General features: G+C 38.5%; 1 protein-coding gene across 6 annotated transcripts in view; it reads left to right on the forward strand.

The window, feature by feature from the left end:
• The window catches only part of sulf1 (sulfatase 1), a 182,546-nt gene that overhangs the window by 63,592 nt on the left and 94,567 nt on the right, over positions 1 to 24,387 (forward strand). For 5 of the 6 annotated variants that reach the window (XM_022685639.2, XM_022685621.2, XM_022685646.2 and 2 more), the window contains exon 2: positions 2,875 to 3,108. The exons of the other annotated variant lie outside the window; for it this stretch is intronic. The gene's annotated coding sequence lies outside the window, so the exon portion shown is untranslated. The remainder of the gene's footprint in view (positions 1 to 2,874; positions 3,109 to 24,387) is intronic. 6 annotated transcript variants of the gene reach the window in all.

Consider the following 24,387-nt stretch of genomic DNA (forward strand, 5'->3'; position numbering starts at 1 on the left):
CTTTCATGGTTTTGTTCCTTAGTTTTCCATGCTTTTTAGTCTATGCACTCAATTAATATTAGCAGAGCAGACTGACATGTGGATTCACACAGCTCACAGATCAGACAGAGTCGAGCAAAGCAGCCTGATCCATCACTTTTCAGATTCCTGATTTTAGATCTGCTATCTGCTTAATTGTTCAGGTGTTTCTCCCAGACAGCCACTTGTAACATGAAGCTCCTGCTAACCAGTGGCAGGAGCCTGCTTTTGTACACTCGTCTCAGTCAGCACTGCTGTGAGGTACTGTGAGGTAAGAAAAGTCTCATTGTTGTCTCTGGGGACTGAATGCTGATGGTCTTGGAGATAACACCACTGCCCATTAGCAACACAACACAGATGCCTGGGGAGCAGGAGTCCCAAAGGGAAGAGTGAAAGGTGCTGTCCGCTGCTTAAACGTAATACATCATCCGCTGTCTCACCTCTGTAGGGGTGCTGAAGGATGGTGGAGTTACCATGGATGTTTGGTAACATTTTGATGTTAGTTAACACCTCACTCAGTTGCACAATTGCTCTATATATTAGCTGCTAGAGTGACGTTTTTAGTGTGCAGTGGTTCTTTACAGGGCAAATACTGCAACAGGTTTCAAGCAGTACTCACCATCCCCCAATCACATACAAAGAATCCACCTTAAGAATAGCCATGTATAGAATTGCAATGTCGGGTATGGCAGACAGTATGGCAGAGGCTATGTTAGCTTAGCATAGGGATAACTGCCGATCACCTTTAATTAATATATAAACTTGCATTAAGTTCTCCAAATTAGGTAACTAATTAGCTAAAAGAAATTTTCAAAAAGAGGACACTGGGGATAAATGTTTATGGATTAATGTTCGAGATATTTATCAGTGAACTAAGAAGACTAAGAAATAGATCTAAAAGCCTATAGTATCTTGAAAAACTGAGTACATCTCTTAAAATATTCGAAATGTTTTATTTTATTTTAAAGAATAGCAGTCTCCACTCACCATAAATAAACGATAATTTATTTTATTGTACATTCCTCTTCTTGTGCTGTTGCTACAGCCAAAGGAATTGTGAGTGCCCTAAACATTTGAAATAATCTGAACAATACAGTATTCAAACTTCTGACTTCTTTCTGTAATAACTACATAACACAGAACTGTACTTCTACTTCCATTGAAGGATGCTCCACGGTCAATTTAGCCCAGTGCACCACTGCCGGCCCCCTGCACCCTCTTTCAGGAAGAGCTTCACTCATTACGGTGCCACTCCTTCACCCATCCTATCAAACGCCACTTAGCAAGGTCTGCTCAGGATTTCCACGCCTGCTTCGATTCTGTTCATCTGATGCCCGGAGGCTCTGAAATCAAACAACAAATTGCTGAAAGCCGTCACACTCCAACTGCAGTCTGGTTCTGGTTTCATGCGGGTATTGGGAAAAGGCCACGCCAACTCAAAGAGGCTCAGGGATGCAAACAATCAATTAATACCACATTTGGTAGGTTTGCCTGGGAGAATACATACTGGGCCCACCAAGCAGGAACTTAGTGGTGTAGCAGTGCAACATGTGTTGACTCATGCACTGCCATTGTTCCAAGTCATGTTCAGCATCTGATTCGTTTCAGTAGTGGTGCTTATACATCTCGCTGAGTGTTGTTGTTGTTGTTGTTGTTTTTTTTTTTTAGCTATCTGGATGTTTTCAGGTTGTCTTCTGTGTGCCGTTCTGTTAGGCAGCATTAGTTATTTAAGCTGCAGGTTTCTGATGCATGTATACTACTATATAAGTGTAACATTATAGTGTCACTAAAATAATCCATCAAAAGTCCACATTATGGCAATAACTACATAACACAGAACTGTACTTCTACTTCCAGTGCTTGAGTAGTACATAAAAAAAAACTACTTTTAGTACTTATATTACTTAAGTAAATGTTGAACACTGTAGGATTTCAACTGTCTGGATCTCTAGTACTTTATACAGGTCTGGAAAATCTCACTTTTTAGCACTTCATGCTTCCCTCTGCTGCCAACTTTTATAGAGAAGTGGATTTTATTTTCCAGCAGGACTTGACACACTGCAACCTTGTCAAAAGTACCAGTTGCTCTTGTAAAATGTTCTAATTTTTTAATGGACACTGATTTCTGGGTTTTCATTGGCTGTAAATATATCACTGTGTGTGTAATACAACTATATAATATGAGTTTCACATTCTGAACTGAATAACTGAAATAAAGTAACTTTTCAATGATATTCTATTTTTTTGAGATGCACTAGTATAAGTGACAATGTTTAAAGAATCTAAATAAATCTGTACTTGCTGCATGAATTTAGCCTTTTATTATTTTTTTTTTTACCTCATATGTTCTTGGTTAATGTTGTGGTCTTCTTTTTGTAATTGTGTTCAATTTTTTTTTTAGATATTTTTTGTCATTTTGTCTTTACTGTTAAATCTTCAACCAATATACCCTGAGAACCTTTGTAATTATAGACATTGGTCTCATACTAATACATGTCAGAGGCCAGGCAGATTTTATCAATAACTCACTCTGTAATCTACACAGAAACTGCCCTGCAGACTTTGGGTTAAAGGGTCGGTTCCCTGCCCAGACAGAAACGGCGCCCCTATACTAATACTTCTCTTCAGGAAAGTCTTCCTGTAACTCTATATTTACCTAGCAGCTCCTGTGATTTGGACAAGAGGATCTGTTAAACACATAAATATAAGTGTGAGGGGCTGTACAGTCTGTAACGGGGTGATCACTGAAAAGAATCGCCTGCGTTCTGAAAGTGACAGACTTTATCAGCACTATTGTAAATACTGCAGTCTGCCGTGTTTTCTTAACACTGATACACGGTTCTATATATCCCGCAGAGCCGTGTGATGCTGAGTGTTAAATGCAAGGCTTATCTGGACCTGTGAGAGTCCTCAGAGTGTTCAGCCCATTCAGAGCTCCCTGCAGAAGCCCAAAGCAAACATTCCAGCCAAAACGTTAGTCTGCAGTCTGCCGGAGATTACTCACTGCCCCAGTCTTCACAAGTCACCTCTGTTCTACCTGCCGGCCTCTGTTTGCTTATTGTAAATCATAAGTGGCACTCTTCCCTTCAGGTAAGAAATCACAGCGTTTTAATGCTCTCTAAATGAGCCTCTTTACCCCACTGTTCACCCACAGCTACAGCAGCACCCACAAACACACACACACACACACACACACACACACACACTCCTCCCCAAATACTGTGTGTATAACTTTTCCTCTCTGGAGCTTACACTCTTTCTTTCTTTCTTTCCTTCGTTTTGACTTACTTTTCCTTCACTGTGTTTTAAATGCTTTCTTCTTATTTTTTTTATTTATTGCTTTTTCTTCTTTCTTTGTCTTAATTTATTTATTTATATATTCATTGTTTGTGATTTCCTCCACTTTAATTGTTTTCCAATGCTTTCTTCTTTTTATTTTTTCTCTTTTTTTCTCCTCTTTAACTGTTTTTTTCATGCTTGTTTCCTTTCTTCCTTTTTGTTTCTTTATTTATTGATTTCCTTTTTCTTTCTATCTGTTCTGTTTTTCTCTCTTATTATTTTTCTGTATTCCTTCCCTTTTACTTTATTTAATGCCTTTTTTTCTTTTAGTTTTTTTCTTTATTTTTCCTCCTCTTTTAGTGTTTCTTTCTTTCTTTCTTTTTCCTTCTTTCTTTCCTTCTGTCTTTGCTGTTTTTTCTGTATTTATCTACTTTTTTGTCTTTTTTTTTTCTTTTTGTCTTTTTTAACAGCTTTTTTTGTCTTTTTTCTTTTTACTGTTTGCTTTTTGGTTGCTCCTGTTTTCTTTCTATATTGCTTTCTTTGCTGCTTTTTTCTGTATTGTTCCATATTTTCTATATATTTTATATATTGGTACTAGCATCAGCCAATCTACTACAATTGGCAGACACTGAGTGTGTTACTTTACAGTTCACTTATTTAAGCTATTTTTATCTATTTTTATTCGTTTTAAAGCTCTTAAGTTATACCTGGGGTGTGTAGTCTCTCCTAAGTTATAAATGTATTTGTCGACATTGTCATCACCATCAGCAACTTCTTTTTTTTAACTGCTTTAAGCTTTCTTTCGCGTTTTTCTTTTTAAGGCTTTCCTTTTTTTTCCCCATCACTTCTCTTCTTTCTATTTCTTAAAGGTACACCCATGTTAGTCAGTAGAAATGTGTTTATTTCATGTTTTCTTCTTAATAATTAGTTATTTGGATTTGTGTAATCAGTTCTGTGCTCACTGCTCTTGTTGGTTCTTGTGTAAAACACATCCCCCAACATGTAGTCAACAAAAGTGTTTACAACTTTTCGTAGCACCGGATCTGACCAGCATCTCCCTGTAACAACAGCATGTGTCACTGTACTATTGTTTCAGAAAGACAGATTGAGAGCTGTGTGTGAAGGACTGCAGAACAGTGCTGGTTTACCATGCATCATTTACCATTTATCAGCAAGCCCCCAGACAGGCCTTGAGGAGGGTTTGATTTATGAGCATCCCCCCTCTGCTCCTCCCGTGCTTAAACCCCGGCCTGCAGCAGCCACGGAGCGCTGTGTGTCCCCCAGGCCGCAGGCACTGAGAGACTAATGTGGGAAACGACCGCAGAGCACTGTGGCGCTCAGTTCTTCGCACAAACCACCTGAACCTCCGGGGCATTCCTGACATGCTGCCTGAAAGCCTTTGGCTACCTCTCTGCCCGCGCTGGCTCGAAATGCCAATTTGAAACCAGCATTTATGACTCTGTTTACCCAAAGTCCACATGTCGAGCAAAAAAGCACATCTGTGTACCAACTGAAGAGTGTTGTGTGATTAAGTGGCACTGTGTTGGGGAGGAGATGTACTGAGTGATGGAGAGTGCTGATGCTATACAGAGAGCAGCAGTTAACACTACATAAAACGAACCGAACGCGGGCCAAGACCTTTCTTGGGTTTTTAATGCGCTTTAAAGGATTTGCTTTTATTTATTTATTTATTAATTTTTTTTTAAAAGGAATAGTTCACTGAACATCCAATTTACATGTTTTTTCCTCCTTCTGTGTTTGATCTGGAGCTACTAGGCTAATGTGGTTAGGTTAAATTAGGTTAAAAGGGACATTCCGGCCTAAAAGTCACATTAAATGTTATTGGTCAAGTTCCAACATAAAATACATAAATATCCCTGCATGTAAAGGCTAATGGATGAACACATTCCACCTCTTAGCATAATTTATATGGCTATTTCTCAAATATTTGCCTCAAATCACTTTTTACAAGGCTTTGAAAAAGAGTTTTACTAGGCTTTAAGTATCCCCAGCTCTAATACATTGGCCAACAGATGCCTGTGCCAGTCAGTACAACCATATACCCACCCAAAGAAAGGGGGTGGCCAGTTGTGCTCTCTCAGACTCTGGCTGCTAATGGCAAAGCAGTTCATAACCCTGGATTTGAGTTCAGTATCCTTGGGCCATAGTTTAAGAACCTTTAAACGGGAAGCAAACTTTAATTTACATTAACTGAAGGACTATACTAACTTTATGTGCCAAAGTTTGAGTTATTTTTTGTAGATATGTACGTAATCTATAAATCATAAAGTGTTTAAAACGCATAACACGCTCTTGTTGAGATTGCTGAACTACTTTGCCCAGTTTTAGGCAGGTGTCCCGGGTGCTGCTGGTTGGGCTAGCTGTTGTTTCTTTCTTGATGCAGTTTAATCATGGAACGATTAGGGATTGCGACTTGCGATCAGAATTAATGGGCTTAGCTACTTGTTGGCTACATTTGCCATGTTTAGCGTCAGCAAAAAACTTAAGAAGCGAACTTCTGCAACACAGCATGTCTTGATTGCTCAACCACATTTGGCCTAAATGTGGTTTAACCCACATTTACTGTTGTCCCTGGAGTTATTTTAATGCTGAGCTGGACCTCTGTCAACTACAGACCTGATAACTCTCCCACAGACAAAGACTGGCCAGAACAAACTTGCAAATTATGACTGGTATGTATTTATTTCTTTGTAGCCCCTGAAGTTCTGTGTCAATGCGGTCCAGGAATTCTTCTGGAGCCGCACGTGGTGTTTGTAGAGATTAGGATTTATACCCTCGCTCGGTTATTAAAAAACTTGCTGACCTCCACATGGCAAATCGATGGAGCTCTAAACGCCTTGTCTGATTTAATTTCCAGGGTAAACTCAGAAAAAAATGAAAATAAATGAACGTTGTTTGGGCTCTCTGCAGGAAAGGTGTTGGGGTGTAAATGCTGTAAAGTCTTGCCTGGATATGCAGGAGTAGACTTTATCAGGCCTTCTATAAACTTAAACGTGTTTGCAGATGTACTTAACTGCTGGCCTGCTTGCTCAGGACTACTGCTGTGTGGGGTGGGAGGGGGTGCGGTTCACAGCCCACTGAAAAGCCTCTTTGTCATGCTTTGGCTATGAGGAGATTCTCTGCCCATATTTGCCATTGGCTTTGCTCAGAAAACGTGTTTTTGCTGCTGCAGCTGTCTGTCTTCAGACTCATCCTTTAGAGGCCTGCTTGTGGTTGACCCCAGCCAAAGCAGGTATGAAGTAGAGTCGCTGTAGACCACCGTGGTGCTGCTTGACTAGAAGCCATATCATGTCTTCACTTAGATTTTTTAGTATTCGTTTTATTTATTTATTTTATTTTTTTACAATTTAATTTAAAAAATATATATAAAATGTCCTTTTTACATAGTCCACACAGTGTTTGGTTAAGTGGGTGGTGTTTTTCGTTGCATCCCAATCACAGTGTAGCCCCGCCCACTCCAATCACATTGAAGTTATAAGAAGTGTTTCAGCCTGGCATGGCAGATGGCACAGTACAAACCAGCTTCAGAGCTTACACTGCTAATTCTACGGGATAAATGGAGGATGGAAAGGGTTCATGTGAAGATGAATTATGTCCATTTCATGATACATAAATTGTAAACCCACAAAACTGTAACCAATGGAAAATAAGAAAACACATCAACTACAACACAAATGTTATATATGGGTCCTTTAAATCAGCCTGCAGCCCTCTGCCCAAACACTCCCTCAGAGGGGGTCCATCCTCCAGCATGTGTGTAATTATGGTCTTTTCATACCCTCTATTTGGGCACATTTTGAATCGGGTGCAGGGAAGCTCATACATTTTAATACGTCTCATGGCGTCAAGCAAGAAGGAGCAAATACAAAACCTTTGGGCGGCTGTTTGGTTTGAGGAGTGAACTCCACACATTGGAGGGGAAGGAAGGAGGATCTGGCCAAGTATTATCACAATAAAAGAGGACATAACATGATTTTTCCTTATTTACTTAATTATATACCTTGATACCTTTGGTATGAAATGGAGATTTAAAGACTTAGGATGGCCATCTAAATTAATAGCATCAAAACTCAATCATTTATTTAAACAGTGTTTTCTGTTTCTTCCCACACTAACACTCAACTATGTTCATATGCACTTTTACTGCAGCTTGAGTTGTGCAAGTTTATCTGTGTATATATATATTTTTTTTCCTATTAATATTACTTTTTAAAACTGGTTTAAGTTTTTTTTTTTTTTTTTGTGAAATTTCCAGGTCAACTTTACTTGGGTTTCTACTATTTCCACTTGAACCCAGCGTAATATACTGTAACTTCCTGAATTAAGTGCCTTTTAGATCCTGTTTAAACCTGGTTACTTCATCTGAAGTGGTTTGTGAGATTGGGTTTGTATCTGATTTAAATGAGTATTGGTTGTGTTTACACTTGCAATTATATGTGGCTTGGCTTTATGCAGATTTAATCTTAATATTCAAGAACAGTGAAGTGTCCAAAATAGGGTTTTAGACTAATTGCTAGTTACCACAAAGTCTACAAGTCATTCTACTAGTTTTTTCTTTGTTGTTTTGTTAGTATCACCTAAATACTGATACTGTATAGCAGATTGGTACCTAATCTAATAATACACAATCTAATATACTTTATGTTGTTTATTTTTATGATTAAGCAGCTTTCTATTCCCTTCACCTCAATGCAAACTTTTCTCCAGCCATTTTTCATGATATATTTTGTCTTCATTGTACACCTCACTTATCAGGTTATGAAGAGATTTATGCTGAACCCTTTCAACAGTGAGGGCAGAGATGGATAGCGGTGCTCATTTAGACTTATGGGCTGAAGTGTGGAACTTGAGCTGAGTGCGTGGGAAGCTTGAGACCGAACCTGAAGCTCTTCCCTAATCTCTGAGCCTCCCTGACCCCTCAAAGTGAGGTCAAGGGTCATTGGCACTTCCCACAGCTCTGGTGGTGTGCAACGTCTGTAGCATCGTGATACGAGAAAAACCCACAGACCTTTTATTAGGAGACTTCAAACCAAGGAGAATGACGCCATCTCTTTGTTTAAAAACACCTAGTGGAGGATTTGCACCGTTGCGAGGCTACATACAGCTCTATTTATAGGCCTATTAATGATCATTATACTGTTTTCCAGATGTTCTCGTGTGCGATGTTGCATGTCCACGACAATTGACTCCACCAGGCGCTCCAGACGCATGCGTTCGCCTCTACGCTTTTCTTCTTGCACGAGTTAAATATGGCTCTCTGCCTGTGAGTGATTTTGAGTACATTGGATTCGTCAGTCCAAGCCAACACAACGTGTGTCCCTGCTCGAGAGGTTCATGCTCTGGCATAAATCTGCAGGGTCTCGAGATGGGGGATCTGCAGCTCAACGCAAGCTCCCATACGTGTGGAAAGAGCTTTGGTTAACTTAACTTTACAAAGACTGGCTTGATGCAGGTGGTATTGAGTCTAGGGTTGTCACAGTAGATTACAAATGAGTTAGTCTACTGAGTATTTTAACCAATTAGGAATTATTCAGCATTAAAAAATCAAATAGTGTGAAAATACTTTAAAATGCAGAAAATGGATGGTTGCTTGAGACAGTTGCCAGTGTTTTACAGCTAATTAAGAAAGCAGTGCACTTGTCAACCTCCTGATTCAGGCTAGTATATTATTATTAAAATATATTATATATCACTCAGCCCATGGCTTCACTTCAAAGTTTTTATCTTACACAATAAAGGCCAATTTATACTTCTGTGTCTATGCCTACTCTGTGCCTACGCCACAGCACAATATGTACCCCCCCCCCCCCCCCCCTATAATAACAGCAGCTGTGATTGGTCCACTGAGCCACCTACACTTCCCCGCCTTTGCGGTTTAAACTAAAGAGCATCGTAGAGACGTGAACACACAAACGCAGAAGTTTAAACCTGGGCAACTGCATAATATATTTAAAACTGGGGTGCCGGGTCGCTTTTTGCAGGAGTTCTTCTGGACACATCACGCATCTTTACGTAATTACATCACATGAACAACCTCTAAAAGAAGATCTGGCTCAGTTTTACTGAACGCAAGCAGCTGTTGGAGCAATGAAAACTTCAGAAGGGGAAACTCAGAGCTCAGTAGCTCAATAACTCATAGTAAAAACAAAGAAACGAAGAAGTGAAGTTTCTGACTGAACAGGCTCTCTCTTTCTCTCTTACTAAACATAACCTGGAATCGGATTCATCTGCTCTGAAAGAAGACCACATCACACCCGCCCAGTTTAAAAAGATTCTTCCTCATGCTCGGTGCAATTACCCATTCTCACCAGAGAGGGCCCGCAATTCCTCAAATTCCAAAATGTAGACATCAGCGTTAATAACAAATTACTTAAGATAAGATACAAAATTGGCACAGATTATTATCATTATTCCTAAATAAGCAAAATACTCTTACACTTACAGTGCTTATTAATACAAAAATCAGAGAAAAATAATAAGATTTAAACCCTTGTAATTAGGCAGTTTTACTTTTTACTGTTTGATTAAAAAAATGTACAGTGTAAACAATGTATTGACTCAACACAGAAGTATAAATAGGCCTTAACAGCATTATTTTGCATTGTATGAACTCTTCTGAATGAGGGTAAATTCAAAGAGCGAGTAGTACTTAACCAATAATTCTGCATTCTATCTGAACTTGCACTGCTGATTTTGGTCAATGCTGACAGAGATAACCTGGAATATATTTGTTGGATTCTCCATAAAACGCTAGTAAAGCATTCATTTTTGTAAATGTTTGAAATAGTGTTTCTTCTTTGTCATTTCTACAAAGCACTGATTTTGTTGTATTTGTATTGAATGTCAAGCCTCTAAACAATAGAAAAACTGAAGCAGCATTACATGTAGCTTTTTTTACATTAAAATAATAGCTGCAGAAATTGTGTGATTCTCTGCTGATGTATAATAGGGGAAAATTCCTTTCGATCGTTGCTACCCCAGAATGCTGCTTTAACTGCACAGTGTAGCTTGACTTGTGCACAGTTCCACATTTATCTCTATGGTCAGAATTGTGTAAATTCCTGTAATTTTACTCTACTGCTTATGTCTATATGCTTTTATCACTAGTATTAGTGCGTGATGTGTATCTCTAAACATGTCCAAAAAAGCCCATGTCTAAGGTGTTGTTTAAGCTTACTGACTGTAGGCAAGCAATGGAGTAGACAATGCTAATTATTGCATAATACTGCTTTGAAGCTGAAGGAACGCTGTACTAAACTGAAATGAAATATAGTTGCTGTTCAAATGCTTATAGACCTGACTCCAGTACTAGCTCCTGATGATCATACTGGGATTGATGATGATGTGGTGCTGCGGTTAGAGGCGATGCTGGCTGGTGTGGGGAGCGTATTGTATCGTTGCTGTGTAGATAGCAGTGGAAGAAACAGGAAAACAGCTTTGAACTTGTCCTGCTGTCGATGCCATAAGGGCTTGGCAGTGTGGTGATGTGTGACCAGCTGGTCTTGCATTAGGCCCTAATGGTGGGAGCAGAATGGGTCCTCTAAGGACACACACTTACACACACACACAAAGCCCCCCACAAATAGTGCCGTCTATACAGGAGAAACGCACCTAAAGTCTGGGTGGTCGTCTGTCCTCCTTTTTGATATGTCTATTCTGCTTTGATTCCAGTCTTTCGGACACAGCGAGCTCGCATGCCACCGCGGCTGGATTATTATTCCCTTTTCCATGAGCAATCATGATCCAATGGCTTCAGAGCTGTTCAACTGGAAAGACTTTACTCCAGCCGTGTCCAAAAAGTGTGGCACGGCAGAGCGGATTACACGGGCGCTTTGGAAAACGCTTGGCGTAGTGGAGCACTTTTAGGCTTTTATGTACATAACCTGAATATTCAGACCCTTCAGAAAGCTCTGTTCTCATAACATACTCGATCATCTCTGCCAGGATGGGTTATTAAAGCAGTATGGTCATGATTTTTGGTTTATGTGGGGGGAAATAATGAGGCTGATTTGTTTATGAAATCTCGCCACAGCGCACCTGTTGAAAGCAAGAAGGTTTGGGAAACCCGTTAAGCACTAAATTGTGTTATTTTACAACAAACCAAGTCTTGATTGATTGTGAAATAAATCCTCTCTTACTGTGAACTCGATCTGCTGTTGAGTTGCTCTCATTTCACCAAGAATGTTAAAGGTGGCAGCGTTTCAGTGGGACAGTCAACAACATCTGTGTCTAGAGTTAATGACTCCAGCTTCATCACCAGTCCTGAGATCATTAATCTTGCAGTAAAACAGTGTTTTTCTGTGCTTAGGTGTATCTTTATTTTAGGTGTACCCTTATTTGCCTCGAGTTAACTGTGAGTGTTTGGTGACAGGAATGTAAATGTTGGAATTGCATAGAATAAATATGATTGGAATCAATGTCTCCAAATGCGTTAAATTTATTATACTCATGATTTAATGCACTTTTTATGCAAGGAATCTTGCATATACTTCCAGGCAATCCAGTTTTAGCTTTAACAAAAATCTTAAAATCCAGAACGAGGATTTTTGTAATATGAGGGTCTTGTAATATGTGCACATACTGTAGACATTTAGCACTATTTGTTGTTTGAATAATCGATGTATCAGGACACACCTGGGCAACAAAATACCCCTGACGGTTAGATGTTCCAAAACTTTTGCTCCCAAGAAAAATTAGGTTCTATCTTCTGAAGTATCTCTCAAATATTTTCTTATATTTTTTAGTAATGTTTTCAGTCTACATCAGAAATAATGGGATTGGCCTCACCGTTCCATACCTTTGGAGAGAAGAGTGTATAAATACCTTTTGTGAAGAAGTGTGTAGACTAATTTCATATTAGTAGACATATTAGTGCAAAGAGAGACATTAGTGCGAGACAAAACACACAAGTATGTACATGTGTGATTGAGGTGCAGTGGGTACTAACTGTAGAGAGCTTTAGGGATCTAATGATAATGATATGATTGGGTGATAGATAGATAGATAGATAGATAGATAGATAGATAGATACTCACCTCTGCTGCTCATCCCACAAAAAAAGAAAAATTAACAGGCTTTCCAACAGTATAAGAAATGTTACAACAATAAAATAATCTACCAAACACAAATTTCCTTATTTTTTGTGCTATGTTTATATAGGTGTAGACTATTGTTTCCTTTCAATGAAAATATCACTTCAAACTGCTCTCTACTGCTAGACTAGGCTTAATCCCTGTTTGGGAAACTGCCCACTTTTATTGCTGTACTAAAAGTAAACAGTTTTAGCATAGCCTGGCATATTAAAAATGTGCAGATCAGATCTGTATCAGTATAAACTTAATTGAAAGACTCAAAGATGTGCAACAGGCCAGTTCTTTCATTGACCTTTTGCTGTGAGGGCTTCACTTTGATAAGTCACGTATATGGAGGGGATAGCTCGGCCATCTGTAGGCTGCCCCAAACAGGATATGAGGTATGAGCAAATCTCAGGTGCGTTATTCCAGGATTGGGAAAGGCTGAAAATAGCTTTGGGTTGTGTTTTCCCTGCTCAGAATGGAGATTTGAGTTTTGGAGCCTGCAGAATCCCCCACACAGACTGGGCTAATCTTCTCCCCCTGTGGCTCTCCTAGTGGATTTTTCTTTTGTGAAATGACCAAAGGAAGACTATATCTATTTTGAAGAGGCCAAAAAAGTTCAGGTCCTCTGTGCTGTTGCTATTTTTGGATGATGCATCGTTAGCTGTAGTTGCACTCGATTTTGAGGGCAGTCAATAGACTCATGTAAGGTTTAACAGTTGTGTTTTTGTTTTTTGTTTTTTTTTGTGCCTTTTTGGTTTCGCTGCTACTCCAGGCAGTGGCACAGAGGAGCACGAAGAGTGTACTCTTATTCAGGTGCTTCAAGAAGAAGCGGAAAGCAGCTTTTTTTTCCTCTCCATTGAGAAAAGACAGAACCTCTCCACCCTTTCAGACTACTACAGTACATAGCCACGGGCCTGCATGTCTGAGCGATGATGCCCCTGTGTAGTGCACTCAGTAGTGCACCGTGCTGTAATCACGGCTCAGAAGATAAGCCAGAACTGAACGAATGCTCCGAATTCCTGGCTTTCTGAATGCTAAAGGACGGGACTGTCCAGACAAGATAATAGTGCTGTGATGTTTTTTTTTTGTATATATTGCAATAGCAATAGATCTTTTAGGGCAGTATGAAATTAGCCTTTTTTTTTTCCTAAATTTTTTTTTTTTTTTTTTTTCCCTTTTTTGATTTATTGTGAGATGTCTTTTTGAATGCTGAAGGACTGGACTGCACAGTCTAGACAATATAATAGTGTGAAGATAATCTTTTATTATTATATAACAGATTTTCCTTTATGCGTCATTAACTATTTTGCCCATTATAAGGTTTATTATGAAAGTCTGTTTTCATACGTAAGGCCCACCCGAATATAAGGCACCTTATGCAACACTATTAAGGAACAAGGGTGTCGCCATGTTTTGCTTCTATTTTAGCAGGTCTCGCTGAGTGGCGAAACCTGTAAAACTAAGCTAAGTTGAGTAAACAAAACTGTAATTCTTAAAAGAAACCTTTTATTTTAAAGTCAAACAAGAGCTGAATGTTAAGCTACACAGATTCCTCTCCTGGAAACTGTTTATTTAGGTGAGTAAAGTACTGTAAGCTTAGAATCCCTGTTTTCCACTAGGGCTGGGTGCAGCAGCATTAGCATTAGCTAATGCCACCAGACAGCACTACACTGAGGAACCCTGAGTGTTTAGTTGAGGCACTATTAGCTAGTGGTTCATCCCACATAGCTTGTTTTAACACAGTAAACACACAGTCCGATATACTCACCTCTGAACAGCAAAAGAGCTAGTGCTTAGTGTGGTTAGTGACTTATGCTAATGCTGCTCCAGCAGTGCTGGCCAAGGTTAGCAGCAGACTACAGGCTGGTAATACTCACCTCTGAATGGCGAAAGAGTTAGAGGCTAATGCTAATACTGCTGCAGAACAAAAAAACTAAAACTGAAACTCCTGTATAACTCAGAATTCATACATTAAGACACACTGGATTATAAGCCACACTGGCTATTTTTGGGAAAATTAAAAGGATTTAAGTGCACCTTGTAGTACTTTTTAGGTGAATTTTGAATTTTGGTTAAAGGTTCACATCACTCACAGTTCGTATTGGACCACATTTCGGTCGTAGGATTGAGCTGTGAAGCAATGGAACTGTGCTTACTAATGCTCTAGTCACTAAATGCAATCAAATCCTCACATCAGTGGTCTTCCTTAGACAACAGAGACTGTTGTTCCAATAAAAGGGATGCAGGATAAAGAGAACCTCTCTTTTTTAATACATTTGATAATGCAAGAAACAATTAATGAGCAAATGCTCCAATGCTTTTAAGCTGTCATATTGTGCAGAGGACTTCAAATCTTCAAATTGTTGCTTCCTGGACTTTGTGATCTTTTGTGGGTTTTACTCTACACGGCCAATTATTTATATTGCATGTTCCCTTCATTTCCAGAAATGAAAAATCCAGGACTTTAAGCTTTCATATATGGTACCCTGGTTCTAATATAAAGGCAAGCATTATCAACATGAATTAGAAACTTTATATTGTTATATTGTACTGAACACAGGCGTGCTCAGTACAGCAGGCAGTGTGTGTACTCTGAGTGTACAGTGAGTGTATTCTAGCCAGATTGAGTTAGTTTATCTGTTCCTATTCGGCTTCAGGCCTCATGTCCTCACATGCCAAATCTGAATCAGTGTCCCTCCTGCACTACAAGAGATTGCAGAGAAAGTATTCCAGCAGAATGATATGCAGAGATTGAAGTGACAAGCAATGCGAGGCTGGTAGCGGACAGGAGAGGAAGTGAAGGTCCTTTATCTGTCCATCACTGTGTCCACTGTATCAACTCCGGAATCAAGATGTCTATTGAAGAGGAGGGTCTGCTCAAACTGTTTTTCTGATATCGCTGTATCTCTGCCTCTGATCTAAAGGGAATGTGTAGCAGAGTGTAAATCTCGTTTTTGTGTAAAATTCCCCATATTTCGTAAACTTTCAGTGATATAAAATTATTTTTAAAACTACACTCAACACATACTGTAAATATGACTTGTGAAACTGTTTACACAGTAAATAAACAAGGCCTAGCAAGCATTCATTTTTACATTGATTATTATGAAGTAAGAGCAGTTGTTCATGATCTTATACATTTTACAAATAATATAAACATAACTTAATAGGAAATTTGTATTTAACAGAAAATGAGATTGAAGCATCAACTACAGGTGTGCCAGAAGTTATGGAATAGTAGTACTAGTACTGTACATAAATGGTGAAGTGTTGCTTCAAAGGAAAGCTTAGGGGCACCTCTGTCACTTGAGGTCTTGTGAGTTAGGTTAAACACTAGCTAGTGTGCTCATAGATATAGGCAATGTAAGTTACTGTATCACTGTGTTAGTAAGGTCTGATAGGTGGTACTAGATGTATGGCATTTTTCGCTGACACTCTTATCCAGAGCAACGAACAAGGTTATTCCTATTACACAGGTGGGCCAATGTAGTGTTAGGAGTCTAGCCAAAGGACTCTTATTGGTGTAGCACAGTATAGTCACCCAGACCAGGAATTGATCCCCAGTCTCCCACATGATGTGTTAGCTCAATGGTGGTGATGTTATCAACTGCATTACACCAAGATGGATGAGACAATCCACTTCTAAAGTTGTCTGTGCATTTAGTGTGTGGTAATGATCTAGAACTGTCTGTCCTAGAGCTGGGCGATATGGCCCTAAAAAAAAAAATCTTCGATTTAAAAAAAATAAAAATAAATAAAAAAATAGATTTAAATTTTAAGATTTTTTCCCCTACTAAAAATCTAATGATGATAAAGAAATGTTTAAAACTAGTTTTTATTTATTTAGTTTTCACTTAAATGTCCCCTTTGTGGTTAAAGTGCAACCAGAAACAAGCAAAAATACAATTGTAAACAGTGAGAACATCTAGTTACTTTTAGAAAGCTAAACATAGTTGAGGTACTGACACAATGCACCCTTAAACTGAAAAAAATATATAAATAAACCCACCCTCACAAAACAAATAGAAAGAAATAAAATGGTGCCCTTTTTGATGAAACTTACAAAATAGAAAACAAGTACAATTTAATATGCTATTAAGTAAAGAATTTTCCCCATTGGGCTTAAATTGCAAAACAAAGCTTTTAAATAATTGCCAGTGTTCTATAAAATGAGATGATCTTTTCTCATTAATATGCAAAACAACCATAAACTGTAGTGCATACAGAACCTGGTACACGGTTGGAAGATGTGTCAATTTTCATAAAAACACATAGTCCTTAACTGTAAATTCGAATTAATCGATAATATCGATTAATTGCCCATCTCTAGTCTGTCTCTTAACATTTGGCATGTCAGTGTAATTCCAAAATGTTCCAGTGTTTACTGCTTCTATCTTTACCTTTATCAGAGCTTTCATTCTCTTCAGGAGACGTACTTTAATAGTTTTTATAGAAATATGCATGAGATTTTCTTTTTTTTTCTTTTTTCACCTCAAATTCAGTCTAAGGAGATTGCAAGTAGAAAGTATTCCAGCAGAGATTGAAGAGACATGTGAGGAAGGAAGTGTCCTTTATCTGTCCATCACTGTGTCCACTGTATCAACTCTGGGATCAAGATGTCTTTTGAAGAAGAGGGTCTGTTTTTCTGATACCTCTGTCCATTCCTTCATTCCAAAGGGGGATGTGTAGCAGAGTGTAAATTTCCCATCTGTGTGTTAAAGTTGAGAAACTGTTTACACGGTAAATAAACAATGCACAGTTTCATAGTTTACACAGTTTTACTGTCTTTTCAGGTTTATTTTATTTCTTTACATAACTCTATTAAAAGTGCTGCAATCAGTAATGTGCAAACAAAAATCACAGCAACCTTCACTGCAGGAGGCCTCACATGCATATGCCACAGGTGCAGTGAGCTGTGTTCATGGGACACACCTAAGCCACACCTAAGCCTAAGTTAGATCAGTCTTACAAGTCTAAGCATTTTCTGCCTCTTTTACCATCCAATTCCCACCAAACAAACCAAATTTAATAACATTGAGGTCTGGATCTGGGGTTATTAGCCTGTTGTTCTGTGAACAGCATCAGCTTCAGCAGTTTTTGCTTTGTCTTTTCTATTTTCTATTTGATTCATAGGATCTTCTTGATCAGCTCAATCAGAGATGTCTTCTTCTCACAGTAGGGGGGAGCAACAAACTCTTTTGGATGCTTTCAAATGTAAAGCAAAAGTAGAGCCTGATTTTCTTCTCTCTCCAAGACAAAAGTGCCGTTTCCTCCAAAACGACCTGCTTAAGAAGGTTCCCTGTGATTTGTGTAATTTGAAGAACATGGAATTGAGCCTTAATATGGATTTCAGATATAATAAATGCAATAAAAATCCTTAAAATCTGAATGCTGAAAGAAACCGAAAAAAAAAAAATGAAACCACGAAGATTGGGGAAAATGGAAAATAATTTCATATCCTTCTATACCAGACCTTTTTTTTTTTAGACACAAGTTTTGGACATTTCTGATTTGTGCGTTGTATTGCAACAGTCTTTTAAGAAATATTTTCTGAAAAATTAACCTAATCCTCATTTAGACTGAAAATAAACTTAATAAAAGTTAGTCTCTGATATTTGCCAGAGGTATTTACTACAATTTGCGTAATGGCCGTGCATTTCTTGATTTGAGGACATTCAAAGGAGTATTGCATCATTTCAGGGGCAACCTTTTTCCTAATTAGAGTGGAGGATTCTGCCTCCGCCTCTTCTGGAGCTTTGGTGCAGTGCAGTAGGGAGCGAACAGTATTTCCTTCATACATATGCAAGCACATCCTGAGAAAGAAGTCTGGCCGAGTGTCACGGGAGCGCCACAAAAGATCGGAGCTTGACAAGAGCCTGAGCTCCCTGCCAGCCGCGAGGGTTACCGAGTGGAACTGAGGGGCCCTGCCATGTTTGTGGAGATCTAAAGCAGCCCTCTAAAAGCTCTGTTTGCATTTTATTCACTAGCCTGGCTGAAAGGTACACAGAGGGACCCCCCACCCCCTTCCTCTTCCACTACCCTTCCTCTTTTCTTTTCCTTTTGACCATACAGGTTGTATTCTGCCATTCAGTCAAAGAATGTGTACCAGAGGAAATTATGTGGCTTAATTGGATTATTAGTAGGTTTGTTCCAATGCCTTTTTGTGTGTGTGTGTGTGCCCCAGAGACCCATTCTCTCACTCAGTCAGGCCTTTATTAGGACAGCGAGATCTCGCGCCATAACAGTAGCACTAGTTGTGAAGGAGTGTGTGAAGCTGTACGTTGATACGATTCTTCCCACATCTCTGTGCTTTATCTAAAAATGACACTGCTTGCCCAAAACAAAATTGACACACTCTAATATTTTATTGGACCACCTTTAGCTTTGTTTGCTGCACGCATTCGCTGTGGCATTGTTTCAACAAAAAATTCTGCAATGTCACAAGATTTATTTAAATCCAGTGTTGCATTAATTTTTCACCAAGATCTTGTTGCATTGATGATGGTAGAGTCTGACCACTGCACAAGGCCTTCTCCATTCAGCACATCCCAAAGATTCTCAATGAGGTTAAGATCTGGACTCTGTGGTGAACAATCTATGTGTGAAAATGATGATCTCATGCTCCCCGAATCACTCTTTCACAATTCCAGCACCATGAATCCTGATATTATCATCCTGAAATATGGCCGTATCATCAGGAAGAAAAAATCCATTAATGGAATAACCTGGTCTATATTCAGTATATACAGGTAGTCAGCTGACCTCATTCTTTCAGCACATAGTGTAGCTGAACCCAGACCTGACCAACTGCAGCATCAACCCCACATCATTTACTTACTTAAATCCAGGTGGAGACTTTTTTTTGGCCAGACAGTGTATTCTAATTTTGAGATCTGGTGGAATTCATAATGTCTGTGCCCTTAGTTCTTAGTTAGCTTGGCTTTGAGGGACTGCCAGCTAATGTGGCTCTTCTAATATTGGCTCTTAGAAATATTTTACAACTGTATTTTATTGCATTTTGATGAATTTTCTGATTGCTTAAAGATCGCTAGTATATCAAGTTTAATTGTAGGATGGGCAACAAAAATGTACTAAATAAAAAAATAATAATAATCTGCCACTTCATGTTAAAATAATGTAGTAAATATTGTGTATCGTAAAAAAAAAAGATCATATTTGATCAAATCAGGTTTTCTGAACTTTAAACTTTTCCCCAGCTTTTTCTTTTGTTTGTTCTTTTTCCAATTTTCAGTCAAGGATCAGTGCAGTGCCTTCATCTGTTTTTCTGTCTACATTGTTGTGGTCAGATGTATACATACACTCATTAGGGACATGAATTACATGTAAATTTTGAGTTCAGTAATTTATTTAAACTTCTTTTTCTAAAACAGAATGAATGCATCATGCATCTCATTTTGATTGAGGATATGGCTGGTGGAGGACACATTGACACTTGTAGGCAAACTTGGTAACACGTTATCATAAAGGACTTTGGTAATGTTCTGCATTATCTCTTAAGATTAAATGTACTTTAAACCATAAACTTTCTCGAAATTTGTTCAGTAATGATAAAAAGCCAAAGCTACTTAGAGGTTCAAAATATACATCACACCTAACATTGAGTGCTTTTGGTAGATATGGAACTATTCTTTTGGTTTTACAAAACCAAATCTTTCTGGAAAGTGTGGACTTGAAATACAGCAATATTGTAGGCAAAACCTAACCCAGATCAAGCCTTCAGGAGGATCCTAAATGCAGTATACTTTCAGATCTTTTGTGGGAGATAGCAGGCTGACAGTGGAAGAGGTGGTGGGGGGTGGATGCATTTCTATTGCTGTCAAGAGGTTGAGGGTTCATATCCTCTTTTGCCATTGTTTACTGCCTTTGTTTATATGGGAAGCTAATTAGCACAGAGATGACAGAAGAGCTGCTCCACTGTCTTTACAGGATACAGTGGGTTTACAACTCACACCAACACACAAAGCCCAGTACAGAATGATCCTGAAATGGCCTTTATAGCTTAAGAGGTAAAAGTGATCAAACTGAACCTTAAGTGAGGGTTTCTGTGGTAAAACACCGATGGACTATTCCTGTAGATTAAGGATTGAGCTGCAGGATCTGGAGAAATATCAACAGTATCTTATGGCAGATAATACTGCAGTCAGTTTTAACTTGTAGTGTGATTGACAGAGAGGCGTTATATGAAACCAATATCTTTCTATTACAACACTCTGATTACATCTCTAAGTATGGTGTTACTATATTGTTATCCAGTTAATTCTCCATATTGTTCAGTCTAAATGTGGTTATATACAGCTTCTTCAGATGCATGGTTTCTGCATAGTAATGGAAATTTGTGGAAATATTTTCAATGTAATGTTTTGACACTCATATGTCACAATGATACAAATATAAGATATAAGTAATGGCAGGTTTGCTCTACCTAACTCTGAAATTTACAGGTCTACCATATTTTTCACACTATACGGCACATTTAAAATCCTCTAATTTTCCCAAAAATCTTCAGTGCGCCTTATGGATTAATTTTACCAGTCAGGGTGTAAGGTAGCCACTCTGCTGAAGTACAAAGTTATACAGGAGTTCCAGTTTTCCAGCACCGAGACTGTAGCAGTATTAGCATTAGCCACTAAGCACTAGCTCTTTTGCAGTTCAGAGGCGAGTATACAGTAACCTGCATGTTTACCCTGTTACAACAAGCTACTTTGGACGAACTGGCTAATATTTCCATGGATTACCAGATTACTCAGTGTAGCTCTGTCAGGTGGCATTAGCTGCTAGCCCCTGCTAGTGGTTAACTTCTAATGCTAATGCTGCTGCTCCCAGCCTTAGTGGAAATCTGGAAATCTAAGTTTGCTGTAAATAAACAAAAGTGCTTTACTCACCCAAATCAAGTTTTCAGGAGAGGAATTTGTGTAGATTAACATCCAGCCCTCGTTTGACTTTAAAGAAAATGTTAGCATTCATCAGTTCACCCATAGCAACAAGCCTGTGCAGAGGTAATGCCCATTTTCCTCCGATGTGAAGGTTATTTTCTGAAAATATGCCCAAAATTGTTCAGTGTAAACCTCAAATACAAAAAAAAGCACTTGAGCAATTTGAGAATCACTTGAGACACCATAGCTGTGACGGAAAAGGTTGACACATTGCTACACTGGCATTAAGGTAAAACCTGCTTTAAATCTTCCAAAATGCAGAGCAGTACACCCCAAAATAAAACTGAATGTTTAGCATTGTTTCGGGGTTTATGGCCTTAAAATAAAACATGGCCTTAAAATAAAATGCTAATTCTGCAAAGTTTTAGCGTTTGGTAGTTTTGTCCAACTGTCAAAGTGTGTTTTCCAGGCAGATTCAGCCACAGCCAGACCAATTGGGCATTAAATCACCCAATCTGGCAACACTGTGAGCAGCTGGACACTGTTTATTTAATGTGAGGTTTATGTTTCTAAATATCGCAACGTAACAGTCAGAGATTTGGGTAGGGAATCATTTCAGTCACAGTCCATATTAATCATTCAAAATACCATTGCAACTACAAAACATCCACCTAAACACACCCTAGTATTTACTAAAGTACCATTCAAATCAATTTTTAAGAGTGCAACATCCATCTAGAAAACATTGGCAACTTCATAGCTAACAACTCCCTGGGATTCCATAGCAATCATCAAACAACAGCACCTGAGATACACGTGAAATGTGCTTTTTAACAGTTTCGGTCCTAATTATTTGCCCAACAATTCATTTAAAAGTAACAAAATAATCTGCCAGTTGTCTGCAATGGTTCTTTCATGGCATCACTTAAAGATCTTTCTGAAGCACCTTTAATATGTTCTCAAGTATCGTGCTATTTATGCCATATTTCCCACCCCCAGTCAGAACGCTCTGAAACATGGAGGCATTACTGGAATTTGCACCTGTTTGCAGAGCCGTGTGATCTCTCTCTCGCTTCTCAAAGATGACCACTCCCGGCCGCCACAGCTTGATTTGCATTCCACAATAAAACCATAATCTGTGAGAACGTCTGACCTCCTGAAAGATTAAAGATCATTTTCCATTCTGGAGTAATCTCCACTCTTTCTTCAGCTCGTTTGCCCGTTTGATATGGACAGACACTAATAATGTCTGTTGCCATTTCCACACCATTAACTTCTGAAGAACAGCACACACATATCAAAGAACGACGTTCAGACAAGTCAGGGTGAGCTGCACCGCCGCCGCTGCAGAATAAGCAGCCTGTAGAACAGCATGAAGTTACATGTAATGGTTGTTTTTTTAAGAAAGTTAACACTTTTTTTTTCATAATGACGATATGGTGCAATGAATTTGCATGAGTTCAGTCTGTGAAATAATAATATTATAAGCCTACCATTACAGAATGACCACAGCGGTGAGACTTGGTGGTTGCTAGTAAAAACAAGAGTTTGCGTTGTTCCCAGTGTTGCCATAAATGACTTAAAAAGGCCTTAAAAGTGAGTTTTTAAGGTCCTCACGTGTTATCAGACCAGAAACACTTCATCCTGAATCGCACACAAGTGTAGTTGTGAAATTGCACAGAATTGTGCACAAACTTGGCAATGAAAATGTTTTGGATAGTTTGTTCACTTTATTTGGTATTTTAAAAAAAAGCAGAAAGTGAAAACATACATTTTATTTATGTGGGATTAAAAAGGGTCTCCAGTCCACCAGGCCCTGTATTTGACATCAGTAATTAATTAAATTTAATTGAAATGAAAATTCAAAATTTTGAGTTAGGGCTGACCAATTAATCAAAATTGAAAAGCGAAACCCACCTTACCCATGTACTATTACTCATGCTATTTGTATTGTCAATTATAAGGTATTCTCTATATACTAATATAAATATATTGACAGGTTGGCACACAGAATATTATATGTACTAACAATTTGTTTTTTAGTAACAGGAAGTGGTGAACTCTTATTTCTGAAACAGTTTTCCTTCATAGGATAATGATAATATTCTTAAATACTCTTCTTAGTACAATTTCAATGGTTGTGAAAATTCTTTTGAAAAGTCTTTTTCAGTACAAAATGCCTTTTTTTGTGTGAAGCATAGTTATAATAAATGGCATCAGTGAGCTTCTGCTACACTTTCTGTATTTTCCTGCTCTGTAAACACGCAGACTACAGTCAAATATACTTACCTCTAAACTACAAAAGAGCTAGCACTGTGCTTTGCGGCTAACGCTAATACTGCTTCAGCCTCAGTGCTAAAGATACCTCACTGAAACTCCTTTATAAATTTAAAGGAAGTGGCTTTACTGCTTCTTAATACCTGAATCATTCTTAGAAACAGAGTGTCTGGTAGGCTATAACAGATTTTGCTGGTCATCTGAGCAACTGCAGCACTGCTAATGCTGCTGATATAAGAACTCCTGCGAACATGAAGATATCAGAACAGCTCTCTCTTCTTCTCTTCTTCTGCTCATTTATAAACAGAAAAACAGATTTAGAACAAATTAGGAGAGCTGGCAGATTAAATGAGAGTGAGACAAACAAGAGAGATATTGCTAAAATCTCCAGATTTATGTGCTCTGAAAAGAAAAATGCACCATGATGCACGTTTTGTTTGTAGGTTTGTACATGTTATGTGCACTTCCACATCTCTCTCACTAGAGAGATCCTTACTGACTTTATTATGCTTAATGTTTTTTTTTTTTTTAAGTTTGAGATGAAAAGTCAGTGTTTTGATGATGACCCATCCAATATAAGTGATAAATGCATTTTTAAAATTGAGCAAAAAGCACAGAAATGGTACTTTGACGATATATTTGTCTAAAGGTATTGTGCTTGTAAAGAGTTTTATGGGTTCATGCAGTTTGGGTCACGTTGGCTTGTATGAATGCTGTTCTTTGTTTTTTTTTGGATTCCTTTTCTCCATAAGTAAACCTACAGACACCCCTTCCCCCCACCGAGTGACAAGGGTTCTTAAACATGGCTTTTCCCAGCACAC

The sequence above is a fragment of the Astyanax mexicanus genome, chromosome 1 (genome assembly GCF_023375975.1).
Source record: "Astyanax mexicanus isolate ESR-SI-001 chromosome 1, AstMex3_surface, whole genome shotgun sequence".
Taxonomy (NCBI): Eukaryota; Metazoa; Chordata; class Actinopteri; order Characiformes; family Acestrorhamphidae; genus Astyanax; species Astyanax mexicanus.